This window comes from Diceros bicornis, chromosome 2, assembly GCF_020826845.1.
Source record: "Diceros bicornis minor isolate mBicDic1 chromosome 2, mDicBic1.mat.cur, whole genome shotgun sequence".
NCBI classification, from domain to species: domain Eukaryota; kingdom Metazoa; phylum Chordata; class Mammalia; order Perissodactyla; family Rhinocerotidae; genus Diceros; species Diceros bicornis.
The window spans coordinates 24333571-24349420 of record NC_080741.1 but is presented as its reverse complement, the minus strand read 5'-3'; the positions used below and the strand labels follow the sequence as shown (position 1 = coordinate 24349420).

Genomic DNA, 15850 nt, shown 5'->3' with positions numbered 1-15850 from the left:
TATGGCATATCTTCGTGAAAGAACACTTTGTAGTCATTAGAAATCGTATTGTTGAAGCATATTTAATGACATAAGGAAAAGCCCACAATTTATCATTTGGTAAAAAAATCACAACACAGTATGTACAATGTAGTTCTAATTTCATTAAACAGCAAAAAAGGGAAAACAAAGAAGACAAGAAAGATATGTAATATAACATTCACAGAGGTTCGCTGAGCAGTGGAACTGGGTTTAACTTCTATGCTTTATTTTGAAGGTGTTTCCTTTATTTTTAAACTTTCCATTAAAATATGTATTATTAAAATAAGGAAAACAATATTTTAATTAGCAATTTGTAACAAGCTAATTTATTTGCAAAGATGTTATCTTCTCTTAGTATTAATATTATATACATAGTGGTTTAGAGGTGGTAAGGGAAATGTATTCTCAGGTATAGAGAGAAATTTCTCTGTCTCACAGAGCAAAGATATGTGAGAACCACAATGTTCTATATTTAATGTAACGCTAGCCAGGTATGGATTTATTGTCCTTCAAAGTAATTGATATATAAGTATTATAACATCTTTGCTTGTCCACATACATGTATGTCTTCTAAAATTGATTTGAAGGTATCTAATGGCCACTTTAATAGGAAACTGGTATCTTACATCCATGAGAGGACAACATCTGGCCACAACAAGGAAGATTAATCTATAGCCCAGTGGTTCTCAAAGTGTAGTCCCTGGACCAGCAGCAGTACCATCACTTGGGCTCACATTACAAATGCAAATCCTCAAGGTTCACCCCAGACCTAGACCTACTGAATCCCAAAACCAACCTGTTGTTGTTTTCTTATAGCCATTTTCAGGGACCTTAATCATTTCAATGTCTTTAAGGCTTGTAACATGGCTTTACTATTGCCAGCTTTTTCTAAATTTCTGCAGAAACACATTCAGATAAACAGATTCATTTCAACTCATGTTTTAACAAGTCCTCCAGATGATTTTGATACATTCAATTTGAAAGTCACAGCTATGGACATTAATTAACGTCCGTTAAAGTGGACATTATCAAAAGAACAGAAGGCTTTTATAAGTATGGTCATGAAGAAACAAAAGAAAGGCAGGAGCATCTCTGATACTCAGCTAGATAACTGCTCAGAAGATGCAATCTATCCCGAGTGTCTGACTGAACAATAGGAAAGTGAGAACTTGATCTTATTTCCTCTGTGGTTCTGGTATTCCACATATATTGATGGTGGAAAATAAAGAATAAAAAATATCACGTGTACTATATACATCTCGCAAACGCATCAGTTTAACTTGTATCCATCATTATGTAAGTATTAGCAGAGGCCCAGAAACATGCTACCCTGTGCTTAGGTAGAAATGGTTTGCCATCACTCCCCTCTGTGGAAGAGGGTGCTGATGTTGATGAGCCGTGTCTAAGGCCATTTGTTGGACCACAGTGCTTGGCAGTAGAGATTAGGGGTAAAGATCAAAGGCCCTGGAGCTCAGAGACCCTAAAGCAGACCGGCCCCTGCTAGTCTTCCTTTCTTCTTATATACAGCTGACATGATGGAGGAGGCTGGGCCACCTCCTCTTCCTGGTGAAGTCTGGATGTAGAGGATTCGACACATCTGCTGTAGATTTTAGGGAGGAATTCTCTGTCCTCCACTTCCTTACTTGTGGTGTCTTTTGCTAGCAAGTGGGCCAGTAGTGGAGTATGTAACTGGGATGTGGGTGTGGGTCCAGGTGAAAGGGGCAAAGCAGGGCACTCGCCTTAGGCTTACAGGTAGCCCAGGTACTGGGAGCCCTTTTCTTCTTAACAGGGTTGCCAGATTTAGCAAAAAACAAACTAAACCAAACCAACAAACACAAAAACCACAATGCCCAGTTAAATTTGAATTTCAGTAAACAATAAATGATTTTTTAGTATAAATATGTCCTATCCACTATTTGGAATTGCTACATAGTATAAGTATATTGTTTACATTATTTTACTATAAAATATTTTATACGTATACTATTTAGTATATTTTAGCATAATAAATACTCGAATTTAACCAGGTGTCCTATATTTTATCTGGTAGCCCTACAAGGTAAACTTCGCTAGCTAAGAGACTCCATTAGGATTTGGGATAAAGGCCTTACAAGAAAAAGAAAGATTTGCCTGAATGTTCATCCTCCTTCAGGAACTTGAGCTGGTAACAGGTAACTGGCTGTGAATTGGGGTGTTCAGCATTCCTGTCCCCCATCCATCCTGACACTATCTCAGTACGACTCTCAGAGAGCAGCTATACCCCAGACTGGCTATAGATTTAAGTCATTTTTTTCTTGAATAATTTCCAAATTTTTCAAAGATGTTGAAAAAGGATGAGGGGGTGGAGCTTGGCTCTTTTGTATGACCCATGACAAATTTCTTTTGAGAAATGTATTTTCGTGGTTCACTCACTGCAGAAAACACAATCGTGTTTCCTCTGCATACAATTTCCAAATAAAAGTAACAACATTACTGATATACGGGTCTATCTCTAGGACTAGTAGGCGAATTCAGCCAGGAGCTCAGAAAAGCAGTTATAAATTATACTTGGTTTTCACCTTTCTGCCTCAATGGCAGTTTAGGGAACCAAGTTTGCTACAAAAACAAATTTTTTTTTCCAATACGAGGAAGGGCCATTTTATAAAAAAATCAAGTCTGAAGCTCGTCAAAGAAGGTTAAAGGAATTTATTTCATGTTCTCCGACTTGGCCTATTTGTCAGTCTGGGAGCACATTCTACGCACAGGCTTTGTGTGCTGCTGGTTTTCAGCTGGGGAAGTTGTGTATGAGCTATTGCTCCTCTCCCAGGTGAGAACAGGTGTACACCACTTTAAATTTCCCGTGGATCTGATTGCATCATTTGTTACATTATCCAACATAATGACATGAAATACGTAAATAATAAAATGCCAGTTGCCTGCTGAAAATTTAAAGTGGCAGATCCTCTTTCTTCAGTTGGAGAGGCTGCTATCTGTTGATGGAGCTTTCACCCTGAAAAATGACGGCCAAGCTGACAGGAGCCACAGGGGAACACTTACTCTTCTGGCTGATAAAGTGAATACAAAAAGGAACAGCAGGACATCACCTCTTCTCCACTCTACACAATTGCCATATCTTCCTGCAGTTATCATACGCTTGAGAAAACAGGTTAACTTTAAAGTATGCGTTAAAATCCTGTAAGACTATGGAAGGGAGTGTGTGCCAAGGTCAAATGCTCTGCTATGGAGAGTAAAAGGGGTTGCAGTATTTTCCACTTTTTTTTTTTTTTAACATATATATATGGTCACTTTGCTTGTCTTTTTATCTAAGTATCAACTTGATAGGTTAGTGTATTAGGTAGAATCCATAGCACGGGGGAGAGAGGAGAAGCAGAATAGGTTGATTAAAGTCTTTCCCATGGATGTGGAAACTCAAGGCAAAACTCTTCCAACCATTCCACCGTCTCTTTGTCTTGCTACCTAGGTTCTTTAAAATCCAAGAATTTTCCCCTAAACTTGGATAATGTTATCAGCAGATTCCCCCCTCAGCATAAACAAAATGAACCACAATTTTTTCCTCAGTTGGATTCAACACAAATGCACTGAGAACCCATCCTGGAGGCTTTGTGTGAGGTGCAAGGAATAAACACAGTTTCTGCCCCCAAGGGCCTTATGGTCTCGCAGATCAATTTAATATGAATTCAGGGTTTCAAATCTATAATGTCATTTACAACGAAAAGAGGAAACATAAAGAAGCCTTTATGAATTACAATTCTTACGTCTAAATTCTTTTTTAAAAAGAACAAAGGCGTGGGGCTGGCCCAGTGGTGTAATGGTTAGGTTCGCATACTCTGCTTCGGCGGCCTGAGGTTCTCAGGTTTGGATCCTGGGCGCGGACCTACACACCACTTATCAAGCCATGCTGTGGCAGGTTTCCCACATATAAAGTAGAGGAAGATGAGCACAGATGTTAGCCCAGGGCTAATCCTCCTCACAAAAAATAAAGAAAAAAAAAGAACAAAGGTGTAATTTTCAGCTAAGTGTTCTTTAACCGTTGGTACAGAAGTGAAGACGACCAACTCAGCAAATGTCCCTAGATGGGAATACAAGGACAAGAGTTGTAAAGAATAAACAAGTATATGGAATATGAGAAGAAATAACCCATTAACAAACTAACATTTGTCCTAACCAATATTGTTGGGCTTCTAGTTCTGAACTGACAAAGATGAGATACACAAAATATATTCTGGGGGCCTACAGGAGATATAAACAGTGTGGTGGAGGACTTAACAGGGGATTTGGCTTTGGAGCAGTTGCTGGTGTGCTGGATAAGGAATGGATGCCAGCACTGTACACAGCTATGAGACTTGCCAGCTCAAAGTATTATCTGCTTATGAATTAAGAATGCATTTTGATGGAGCTCTGCTAATTTGCCTAAAGGAATGAGAGTTAGAGCTATAGGAATAGCAAAATTTCCCAGACTGGTGAGACACTAATGACCTCAACTATGTGTACATCGTAGTTATACATGTGTGTGGGAGGAGGAAACATGTATTTATATTGTTACTGTTTCGGGCAATGTTCTGGATGGTGCACCATCTGAGTATAACTATCCTGACTTAAAACTTGTCATTTGCAACAAAAGTGAAAATGAGTTTTTGAGATATTCAGAACTATTGCGGTGTCTTATATCTGCATTTTCTTCATATATGTCAACATCTCTTCTATGCTTCATCTGTACCCTTCCCTTTCTTGCACTTTCAACTTGCTTCCTCTTAGGAATGAGAGTGGAAATGTATTGCAAACTGATGATAGCTTAAAAGTGTGAATCTGAATTAATGAAATGTAAATGGTATTTTCCCTACAATTGAATAGTTACACAAAGTTCCATTATAGTTACACGTTTATGTGTCTTATCTCACCTATGTGTGTTCTTGAGGGCATGGATTTTTATCTTATACCTCTATGAACCCTCTGTAGAGCCTTGAACACAATAGATGCTCACTAAGCATTAATTGGATAAATGGAAAAATTAATAATTCTAGAAAAATGGGAGAGAATCATTCACAGATCTGTTGCAAAATGATATATAATACCATGTGTCTTCTATGAATTGGAGATAGAAAAACTAAGGAACAGAAGCATCAAAATTTGTGTGCCTATAACAAATAGTGCTTTCTAGTTCCAAAACTGCTCAATTCATCACTATGTTATTATAATAGATCTCAGTCTTGCCACCAACATGGTAGAACATCAACTCAAGTTTGTAGAATGAGCAGATCTTTTTCCTCAAACCCTAGCTTCGCTTGATCTTGGTCTTTCCATTCAAATAGTTCACATTTCATAGTCTAAGTAGAGATCTATAAACCTAGTTCTGATATGCTTGGCTGGTAGAGGCCAGATAGCTAGAAAATAAAATAGTTAAGCCATAGTGTCTGGGATCAAGTGTTCATAGGTTTAAATCTCAGCTCTGCTAATTGCTAGCAAATTGACCTAGGCTCTCATTTCTCTCCTTTATAAGTGAGGGAAAATAGTTGTGACAATCTAAAATTAAGTTAGATCAATTCATATAAGGTACATGGCACATAGTAAGAACTTGTGTGTGATAAAGTCATAGAATATGGGGAAGATGTGATCATTTTTCCTGATTAAAAGTTGGAAGTAAATTTTGAGTTAGGCCTCAAAATATGAGCAGAGATTTTTTTTACTTTGTTTTGTTTTACATGCAGAAACAAGGGAATGAGATTCCAGACAGAGGAAACAGCACAAGCAAAAGCACTTGGGTTTGAAAATATGTGATATATATTCAAGGATCAAAAGACCCTCCATATACAGTCCATCGGTGGCCCCTAGAGCATAGTAAAGAGTACCTGGGGGATGGACAGGAGGACATTCACAGCTACCAACTTGTTCATTGCACAGGTGATATTAGAACCTGTCTCTTGACTCCCAGTGAGTGAATTCTTTAATAAATACCAATCTTCCTGAAACTAGAATTTAAATTTCTAGCAGTTTTCAGTATTCCCAATGAAGTTTAAATGCAGTCTACACAGATTGCTGGGTAGACGATCTTTATTCAATGCCCTGAAAACCAAGAGCCTACCTGTTCTGGGTGAATATTGAAGCCTTCTCAGCATGTGTCGACAATGAGGGCAGATGTTGCCGCCAATATTTTTAGACGGAATTCAGAGACCTGCTAAGAATTCTGAGCAGCTGAGCATTTCACTCTCCATATAGGCTATTAGTCATCCCACAGACATATCTTTAAATGCCCTAGCATGAAGTTTGCTCATCTAGATCATGCAATTCCAACATCAGCTGTTTGTGGATGGTTCTTAGTAATTGTGATTTAAAGAAGTGCAGTGGGGTCCATTTAGAGTGGACCAACCTATTTATAGACAGGAAGCCCAGAATTACTGTCAGGCTTTGGGAAAATTATGGTGCTGCTTATGATGACTTCTTACTTTCCATTACATTCAGCGAGGGGGAAATAACAACTGTGCATTTGTAACTCAGTTTTTGATTCACTGTGTAGGAGTGCAGTGATTAGCATAAAATGTTCAACAGTATTTGGGGGTTAGCATATACTCAGTGTTCAGTGGCATGTGGTAGGCATATTCTCAATAAATATTTGTTGAATGAATGAATGAATGAAAGCATCTGAAAAATACTTTTAAATTGTGTCTCAGAATCTGTGGAGCATTGGTTAAAGCTGACACCTATGACCATGTTATTATTAATTGCACAAAAGAAGCAAGATATGTTCTAGAAAGATTCATGGGCAGGTATCAGTTTACTGACTTTGAGCTGGTAATTTAATCTCTCCTATTCCCTCTTTAGAAAAATGAAGAGTTTGAGCTCAGTGATAACTAAAGTCCCTCTTAGCTCCTTAACTCTATCATCCAAATTCTGGTTTGGCTGATACCAGAAGACATGAAATGGTCCTTTGTAACATTTGCCCAAAGTTGAACTATTTTGTTTCATATTCAAAGCATCGCAATTTATCTCAAATTTCTTTTTGAATGTCTTCTGTAATGGTTTGCTGCCTTATTGGAATGTTTTCTTCCACCCAACTGTTGCACTTCGTATGTGTCTTTCTTGTCCTGGGTCATTTTTGATTCTGGTCTCTCCCTCTTTAGCTGGGTGTCCTGAGAGGCGGACATCTTTGTGTCTTGTAAGAACCTAACACCTTATTCATCTTTGTGTCTTGTAAGAACCTAACACCATGCCTTGCATAACGGAATCTCTTCTTTACAATCGCAGTGTTATTTGTTTAAAGTCATCCTGGAATAATGGTTCCACCTTAATTTGTGGGTTTAATAAAATGCAGCTGCTGCAGCAGCCAACCCATTTCATCTCTCCCTCCCTCCCTCCCTGTGTTCTAGCCACGCAGCCGCCTTTTGATTCCTCAAAAATGCCCAGTTTGTTGTAGCTTCTGGGACTATGTGCATTTGGAATCCTTTTTCTTGAAGTCCTCACTCAGGTCTCGGTACCAAAGTCATCATCTCAGAGAGGAATTTCCTGGCCACTCCCTCCAAGTTACCCGTTCAGCAAATATTGCCTCCGCCTTATAACACCACTACCTGAAATGATCATAGATTTTTAAACTAATCTTGTTTTTCTTTCCCACTAGAATATGAGATCTGCAGAAGCAAAGAATGTGTCTGTCTTGTTTTCCCCTCTATTTTCAGCAGCTGGGACAGTCTCAGCGTGAGGCAGATGCTTATAAATATTTGCACAATAACTTCCGTGCCCTCTCCCTCCATCTTCACCGCCGCCTCCCTATCACTTTCTCCCCCTTTGGCTCGGTCTATACCACTGTCTCCCCCTTTGTCCCAGGCAGTTCGGTCACTGACCATCACTCAGCACTTTCATGAAACTTCCTTCACCGCACTTTCTTTTTGCTACCTTCAGCATTCTCAGCCAGAAAATTCCTGATATCTGCCCCACTGTATGCCTAAAAATAGGAATTGTAATCTGTAACCAAGGAAAGATTTTATTTTCTCAGGGAACAGAGAAAAATTCTTTGAAATTTTAATGTGATGTTATTGCTAAACGTTACATGATTATAATAATGGGAATGGAGTTGAAGGCGTACTGGAAATATGGAATAAGAGCCCGCTAATAATAATTGTTATTATAAGACTTCATTAGCACTGATACTATCTTGAGTTCTATATATAGAAGAAAGAAAAATAAATAGCTCATCATAAGGCAAGGCAAATAAACTAATATTTAAAAAATAACTATAATCTGATGACATAAGACAATGTTTTGTGTGTATTATCAGAACAGCTTTTCGTACAAGGAGAACCCTCACACACCAGTTGCCTACAGAAAGGCCCATTAAATAACTTACAGGCAGAAAAATGAAGGAAGCAGCTTCGGACATAAGCCTGCTCTAGTCCCAAGCTTTTCCTTAGGTTGCTGTGTTATTGTCGGACTGTTTGCCCTTCAGTCGACTTCCCATTCTTCCCCTGTCCTGCCATGTGTCACAAAGGACTGAAATGTATGTTTCCCAGGTTCCCTTGCCAACTGGCTTTAGTTAGATTCCATTAATGGGAGGTCCTGGCAGGAAATTGGACATGGAAGGCGGGGAAAACCCAGTGTATTTCTCCTACTTTCTCTGCTTTGGGCTGTGCCTCCAGCAGAGGCTACATGTCCTCTCTGGTCCAGCTCTCTGGAGGGAAGTCCTGGCACCTGGCTCTGGTCACACCACCTCTTCCATTTGTCCTTCTAGCCCTAGAGATAAGAGCAACTTTCTGCTGTTCTTGATATCTGGGTTGCCTCACCATCTCCCTTTTCCTTTTTCTTCTTACAATATCTTTCTAATTATTTCCTATCATAAACTTTCCCCTTTTGAAAGATGTGGAGTGAGTTCTCGTGTCCTGAGTAGACCCTGATTGTTACAAGGGCCTAGTAGTCATCAGTTTGGGAATTTTTGGTTTAAATTTCTGAACCCATGTTCTTTAGAGAGGCCTTAAGAAAGAGAAAACTCATCTCCACCAACTTGGACCACATTTTTTTCAGGCACTTTATGCTGTGCTTAGGCTATTGAAAAAAAGTAATTGAAATTTGAGAATGATGGATAATTCATTCATAATAATAATGAAAACATGATTTAAATATAATAATGGGAGCTTTAGTTTTTAAAAGACCCATTTAAGTATCCAATTAATAAAGGAACAAGGAAGGGCAATAGAAGGTTCTCGGCACAAAGCGATTCACCCAGAGCACAAACAAAAGTAGCTTTCTTGGAAACCAAGAATTTTTGCCTATTCACAGGACATGGACATCTCAAAACTCATTTTGCTGATCCTTGAGAACAAGCTAAATTCAAAGTCAAATGGACATTGAACAAAACATTTCTCGAGAGTTATATAACTACAAACAATATGTGGGGAAGATAAGCAAGAAGGAATTCGAAAGTCTTCATTAATGACAAGCTGGACGAGCCCTTCATGATACCAAAAATAGGGCTGTGTGTTCCAATAGTGGATACAAGCTACAATGGGGAGATGGCGGGGGACAATATCATTAGAAAATTGGAAACAAATTAGACAACATATAATTTGAAAAGTTTATCTGAATCAAATACCATAAGACATAGACCTGCATCTCTCTCTTGAAGATACAGTAGCTTGAGGAGTTTTGATGTCACCTACTATGGTATTCTCCGATTTTCAGACTATGCTTTGCAAAAGACATGACCAGAATGAATATGCGTTAAGTGGAAGTTTCTTTGAAAAAGAGTTTAGCCTGTGACACTTTGCTTTGCACATTCATTCTCCTTCTTCTAGTCCTCCCCAGACTATGAATTCACTTTCCTTTTTGTGACTTCGTTTCTTCTCTCACGTCACACCATGTTCTTACGGTCTAAAAACTTGTCATCAAAAAGGATCAGGCACAAACATGTCCTGAGGAATATGCGATTGTTAACAATTCAAAATGCTACCTATTCTGGGGAGAGAAGTTAAAGGTATGAAGTACTAAAAAGCCATTGATTTCAATTCCAGTTCCAACACTTATTTACTCTTTAAATGTGGTATTAGACAAATCACTTAACTTCCATGTCCCTTAATTTATTTCATGCTTAAGAGGAGGATAATACTAATAGTGCTGTATTGCTCAGGTTTCATAGTTGCATATAACAGAAACTACTTTGGCTATTTTAAGCTGAAATTGAATTTTTTAAAGGATATTAGGCAGCTCGTAGAATCAGTAGGAGCAATGAAGTAACAGGCTCAATTCTAAAATTTCCGGAAAAATAAACAACAGCCTAAGCCATGAGGAAGAATTGGATGAATGAGGAAGCTACCACTACAGCTGCCTCCTGAGCCCCACTTGACAGGAACTCTTCCGAATTCACCATTGCCACTCATTTCTGCTTCTGCCATGCCAGAAAAGTGAATGCCCTTCCCCACCCACGCAGAGCCTCTTACCTCAGGTCACTCAGTTCTGAGTGAAGTTTTGCAGGGGTGGATCAGTTAGGTTGAATTTATGACACGGCTCCACCCTGGCTACAAAGGAGCCTGGGGGAAGCAAATGTTTGCGTACACCTTGGGAAAGCAGAACTTATATAGGGAATTATCAAAACGACAGAGGTCCACCACCAGTACTACCAGCGATAACTGGAGTAAGGAGCACAGAAAATATTTAGTAAGTGTTCGGCCCCTAATACTCCCTTAAAAAAGGGTGGGTTTTATTAATAGTTGTTATATGAAGTTGAGTATGACCCAGATACGCAAACTAAGCAGCAACTAATGGTTTGTCAGGAAAAATTAGCTCAACCACTAAGAGATCTCATATGACTAACCCAAATTTACTTTAAAAAGATCAAGAACTAGGCCTTAGCCAGTGAATATGGAGACCACAAGCCTAGATGTGGGGTTAAGGACTTGGAAAGCAGGTGCAAGGATTCTGTCGATTCATGTGAGTATACACAAGGGACTCCTGGGAAGCAGAAATTTGATTGAACAGACATGAGAGAAATCATGAGAGTCCTGATTGTAAATCAAATCCTGCTTATCAAAGAATTCTTGGGCTTTCGTGACTGCTTTTGTCTGCTTATTTCTAGATGAAAGATGTTTATGATTGTTTATACTTGGGCTAAATGGCACTTATGAAAAGAGGGTATTATTTTTTAATGGCATTTGCTGAAATATAAAACATACGCTATGTAACTAAAGAAACTTAAGACCCTTACATTACCTCCCCTTCTTGTCCAAACTCTATTTAGAATTGCATACCATTGTGTAAAACAGAAGATGTTATTTTTCCACCATCAAATAAGCCAAGAGGTGGTTTGCGTGAAAGCTTGGATATTGCACAACCATTTTCCTTAGCTCCCAGAAGATGTGCTTATATCTGCTTCCCTTTAGCATATGAGGCACCTCCAGCTTAAAATGCAGATGTTCTTGGTTACAGTTGCTACGTGAAATGTTATGCGATAGAAATTACTGTCATAATTAATAATAGGTAAAGGTTTTACCTTTGATGTGCTGCATTCTGCATTTGATTGAGTCTTTTTGATTGTATTTATTGTACATCTCTATCTCTATCATCCCATTGGTTTTCTGGCTGTTTGTGTGCTCAGCTTGATGTCTGTTTCTATTTAGTCAAGGCTATTAATGCCTTTGAGACTTATTTTCAACTGCTCTGTAAATTCACATGGTTTAAGTTTAAAGGGAGATTTACACTATTACGCTCTTGTGCCCTTCTTCATTTTGCTATCCTTAAAAAATGTTGTGATTTGTTAAGAAGGTATATAAAATTTTGCACTCACAGTAGCCAAAATAAGAACAAAGACAGTCCGGGGACCAGGCTCTCCCAAAGCCAAAAATTTTAGTAAAATAAAGATCTCAAATATATGTAAAGTTGTTACAACTTACAAAGCCTGTTCACGTATAGCAAGGAGGTATTTAATGTAACCAGTGATTGGAGTGGACAGCGCATGCTTTCACTTGTCCAGCATCTTTTCCTCTTTCTTCTGGGAATAATATCCTAATTTTGCTTTCAGAAAGGCCTCCTCCTTAATTGAATACAATATTGGTGAGACTGTTAATCAAGGTCTCCTGGCAAATAAATGGGTAGGCACATGGTTAAAGAGACATAAGTCTGCTGAGCACAATTACTCAAAGACCAAAAATAGTTGCAGGTCATTCATTTTGACCATGTACCCCTAAAGAGACTACTAGTTAATTTTTGCTACCTACCTATCCAGAGCTGTTCTGCATCTAGTATTTTCCAAAGCTTGAGTGTGAGCTTTTCCTCCAGTTCTAAGGGCTATCTGATGCCCATTTAGTAAGACTATGCATTCTTTTTACTTAGGAACTTTTGTTTGCAATCAAAGAACTCTGATACAAAAATGGGTACATGAAGTAGGGGACAGTTAACACCATCAGGAAAATGTGTAAGATTTGGAAATATTCCAGAAAATATTAGGCAAAAGACACTGAGACACAATAGCAAAATAACTAAGTCATTGTCTCTGAATACTTGGCTTTCATATGCCCATTGGAAACAAAAATCCAGGGTACATCAATTCCACAGAACAACTTGAAAAGGCATGAGGGATTCTGGGACTGGAGTGAAATTAGCGTTGGCTATCTTTAAGGTGAGAGGGTGGCAAATTGAAATACAGAACTTCTTGCCTCAAGGCCCCAGATGAAATTCAGAGACTGCCCTGCCCTGAAAGAATCTCTTGCCTCATGTAGATAAGGGCTAAGACACCAAAATACAAAGGCCAGAGTAAGAGTCACAAGGTTGCTGAATTATAGTGACAGTTGAATTCACAGCCACATAAAGCCTTTTATGTAAAGGTTAGGTAGTGGCCTGACTCCTGACAATAGAATGGTGATATCTGGAGAGAATTCAGAGTATTTGCAATACCCTGAACCCATCAACACCCTCTGAAAAACTCCCTTGAAATATTCCCTTACTTCCTCCATTGCCTGAAGAAGCAGAGAGGAGACTAACAATAGTTACCTCCTCTCTGCCCCAACCCCCACCCCTGCAATTGTTACTGGCCAGGATTCAGAATCTGATCTCAGCATGGACCGGGGTGAAAAATATGGAGTCAGAGCAAAGAAAAGATTTGCACAACTTGCTAACGTATATCATAATAATTTGTGGCTTATCTATGGGAATGGATTTTGAAGATACTTGATCAAAAAGCATGCATTGTCTGAATTCTTTGATATGAATATGCCTTCAGAATGTTTTCCCTCAATGTGTTAGCTCAGACAGCGGGCTGTGGTTCTAAAAGCTCTCTAGGTTGGTTCATGCAAACATTGATCTAATGCTTTCCTCAGTAAATTATATTGAAAAGCCAGAAATCCTATGACACAATGTAGAACAATGGTTTTCAAAGTGTGGTCCCCAGACCAGCAGCATCAGCACCATTGAGAACTTGTTAGAAATGCAGACTCTTAGGCTTCATCCCAGACCTGCTGAATCAGAAACTCTAGGAGTGGGACAAAACACACTGTATTTTAACAAGCTCTCCTTATCAAGTCATCAGGAGATTCTGATGCATGTTCAAGTTTAAGAACCACAAATGTAGGGGAATGAATTTAAAGACAGAGAGGCTGAAATGCTGATTTGTTTCCATCAGGTACTTTTTGCCCACTAACTCCCCACCTGTGCCCTTCCAGAGTGCCCAGAAGATTCTTTCATTCAGGAAGGCCTTGAGCACAAAATCATAGAAAGAACTCTCTTGGTTCTTCTCTCTAGGGTGGCAACACCCATGGAAAGGACTACAATAGAAACTTCCTCTAACTTTAGTGGGCATAATCTCATAGTGGCAGAGAGACCAGATGCCAATTGGATGTAGGCATCAAGGCTGGCAGGGCAACCAAAATTTTTGAGGCTACTCTGACCCACAGATATCTCTAGATGTGCTTAAACATGGCCTTACATGGATTAAAATTAATAAACAACCACCCTAAGTCTTTCTTGATTTATTTAATAAACAATCAAAAACACTCCAGGTCTGGTGACTAGAAGTCCAACTTGAGCCAACACCCTAGAGACCCATAGTCTCTCACCAGATCCCAGACTTGAGTCAGTTATAGACCCAGGGTCCAAGGATGAGAGAAAGGTGAAGCCCCTGGAAGAGAAAGTCTGCTGTTACACGCTTGGTGCTTACTGCGGGCTTTCTGTGTAGCCCTTCCAGAAAGAGGACTGCACACGTGTATCAAGGTAACTGTGTACTGGGAAAAGGAAAAATTTAGTAGAAGTTTAACATAACTCTGCCTCATGATAGACTCAGTGGGATCTTGAACATATCCAAGAGTTAATTGCCCAGATTTTTAATATACAGGAGGAATAGATGTTGCTAGTAACCATCAGAATTTCTTCTTTAGATCTTTGAGTAAGTCAGGGCTATTACAGAAGGGGACAAGTTGCTGCTCCCTCTCCATATCAAAGAAGCAAATCAAAAGACATCGAGCATCCCTGAAGAAATATGGCAATCAGAGCCTTTGGAACAGACTTGATGGAGGTAGGGGAAGTATAACAGTCACTAAAACTAAGGGTGGAGTTAGAGCATCATCAAATTGATGATGAATGATGTCCTTGTTGAGGCATTTTGGCATGCACAGTGGTCAAGAGCAGGGACTCCAGCACCAGACTACCTGGGTTTGATTTCAACTCTGCCACTTACTAGCTGTGTGGCTGTGGGTGTCATTTAAGCTCTATGTGTCTAAATTTCCCACTGTATAAAGTGGAGATGGTAGTAACAACTCCTAATGAATAGGATTATTATGAGAATGAATGAGTTAATATTTACAAAGCATTTAGTACAGTATATAGCACACACAAAATACTCTAAAAGTTGTTAAATAAATCAGAGAAATTCAGAGATATGCCTTAGTTTGCTTTTATTTATTCATGATCAATGGCTGTATTTGTCCTGTACATCATCGTGTCAGGGTTTGAGTGGGGTCCAATCAACTATATTTGGTATGTTCATCTGGGCAATAGATGGTCCCTTCAGTGCATCTGTATTGGTTTCCTAGAGCTGCTGTAACCAGCACAGGTTAGGTAGCATGAAACAACAGAAATTTATTTTCTCATAGTTACGGAGACTAGAAGTTCAAAATTAAAGGGTCAGCTGGACCATAGTCCCTCTGAAACTTGTAAGGAATCTTTCCTTGCCTCTTTCCAGCTTCTGGTGGTTTGCTAGCAATATTTGGTGTTTCTTGGCTTGTGGATGCATCACTCTCATCCTCCGTCCTCATATAGCATTCTCCCTGTGTCCCTATCTGTGTCTCTTCTTCTAAGTACACTGGTCATATTTGATTAGGAGCCCATCATACTCTTCCCCTCATGACCTCATCTTAACTAATTATATCTGCAGCGACCTTATTTCCAAGTAAAGTCACAATCTGGAGTACTAAGAGGACTTCAAAATATCTTTTTTGGGAGGAAATACAATTCAACCCATAACTGCATCTTAAAATGAATTTTAACATCTTTGGATAGGCATATGTTTTTTATTTTGCCACAGGTCCTATCACTCCATATTGCCTCACACCTCACTTGCTTTATTAATTTACATGACCTTCTTTCCCTTTGCTCTAGACCATGAATATTAACTGACAATTGGATCAGAAAAAGATAAATAACTTTATAAAAATGTCATATTCAAAAGTGCATCATATTCCACACATCTAGAAACTCTCATGTGTCTATATTTGAATGCCGTAGAGAATAGCAGATTTTTGAACTTTTTTCTTTTTTTCTTTTTAAGAGCTCAAACTTTGGAGTCAGACTTTTGGGGGACCACATTGCAGCTTCACCACTCACAAACTATGAGTCTAAACCGACCCTGTTATATCATCTGTAAAAT

General features: G+C 39.0%; 1 non-coding gene across 1 annotated transcript; it reads right to left on the bottom strand.

Moving 5' to 3' along the window:
- Positions 1-829: 829 nt before the first annotated feature.
- LOC131421637 (small nucleolar RNA SNORA33) lies at positions 830-957 on the bottom strand. Its single transcript, XR_009223921.1, has one exon. It is a non-coding gene; the product is annotated as a small nucleolar RNA SNORA33 (small nucleolar RNA).
- Positions 958-15850: the final 14893 nt, after the last annotated feature.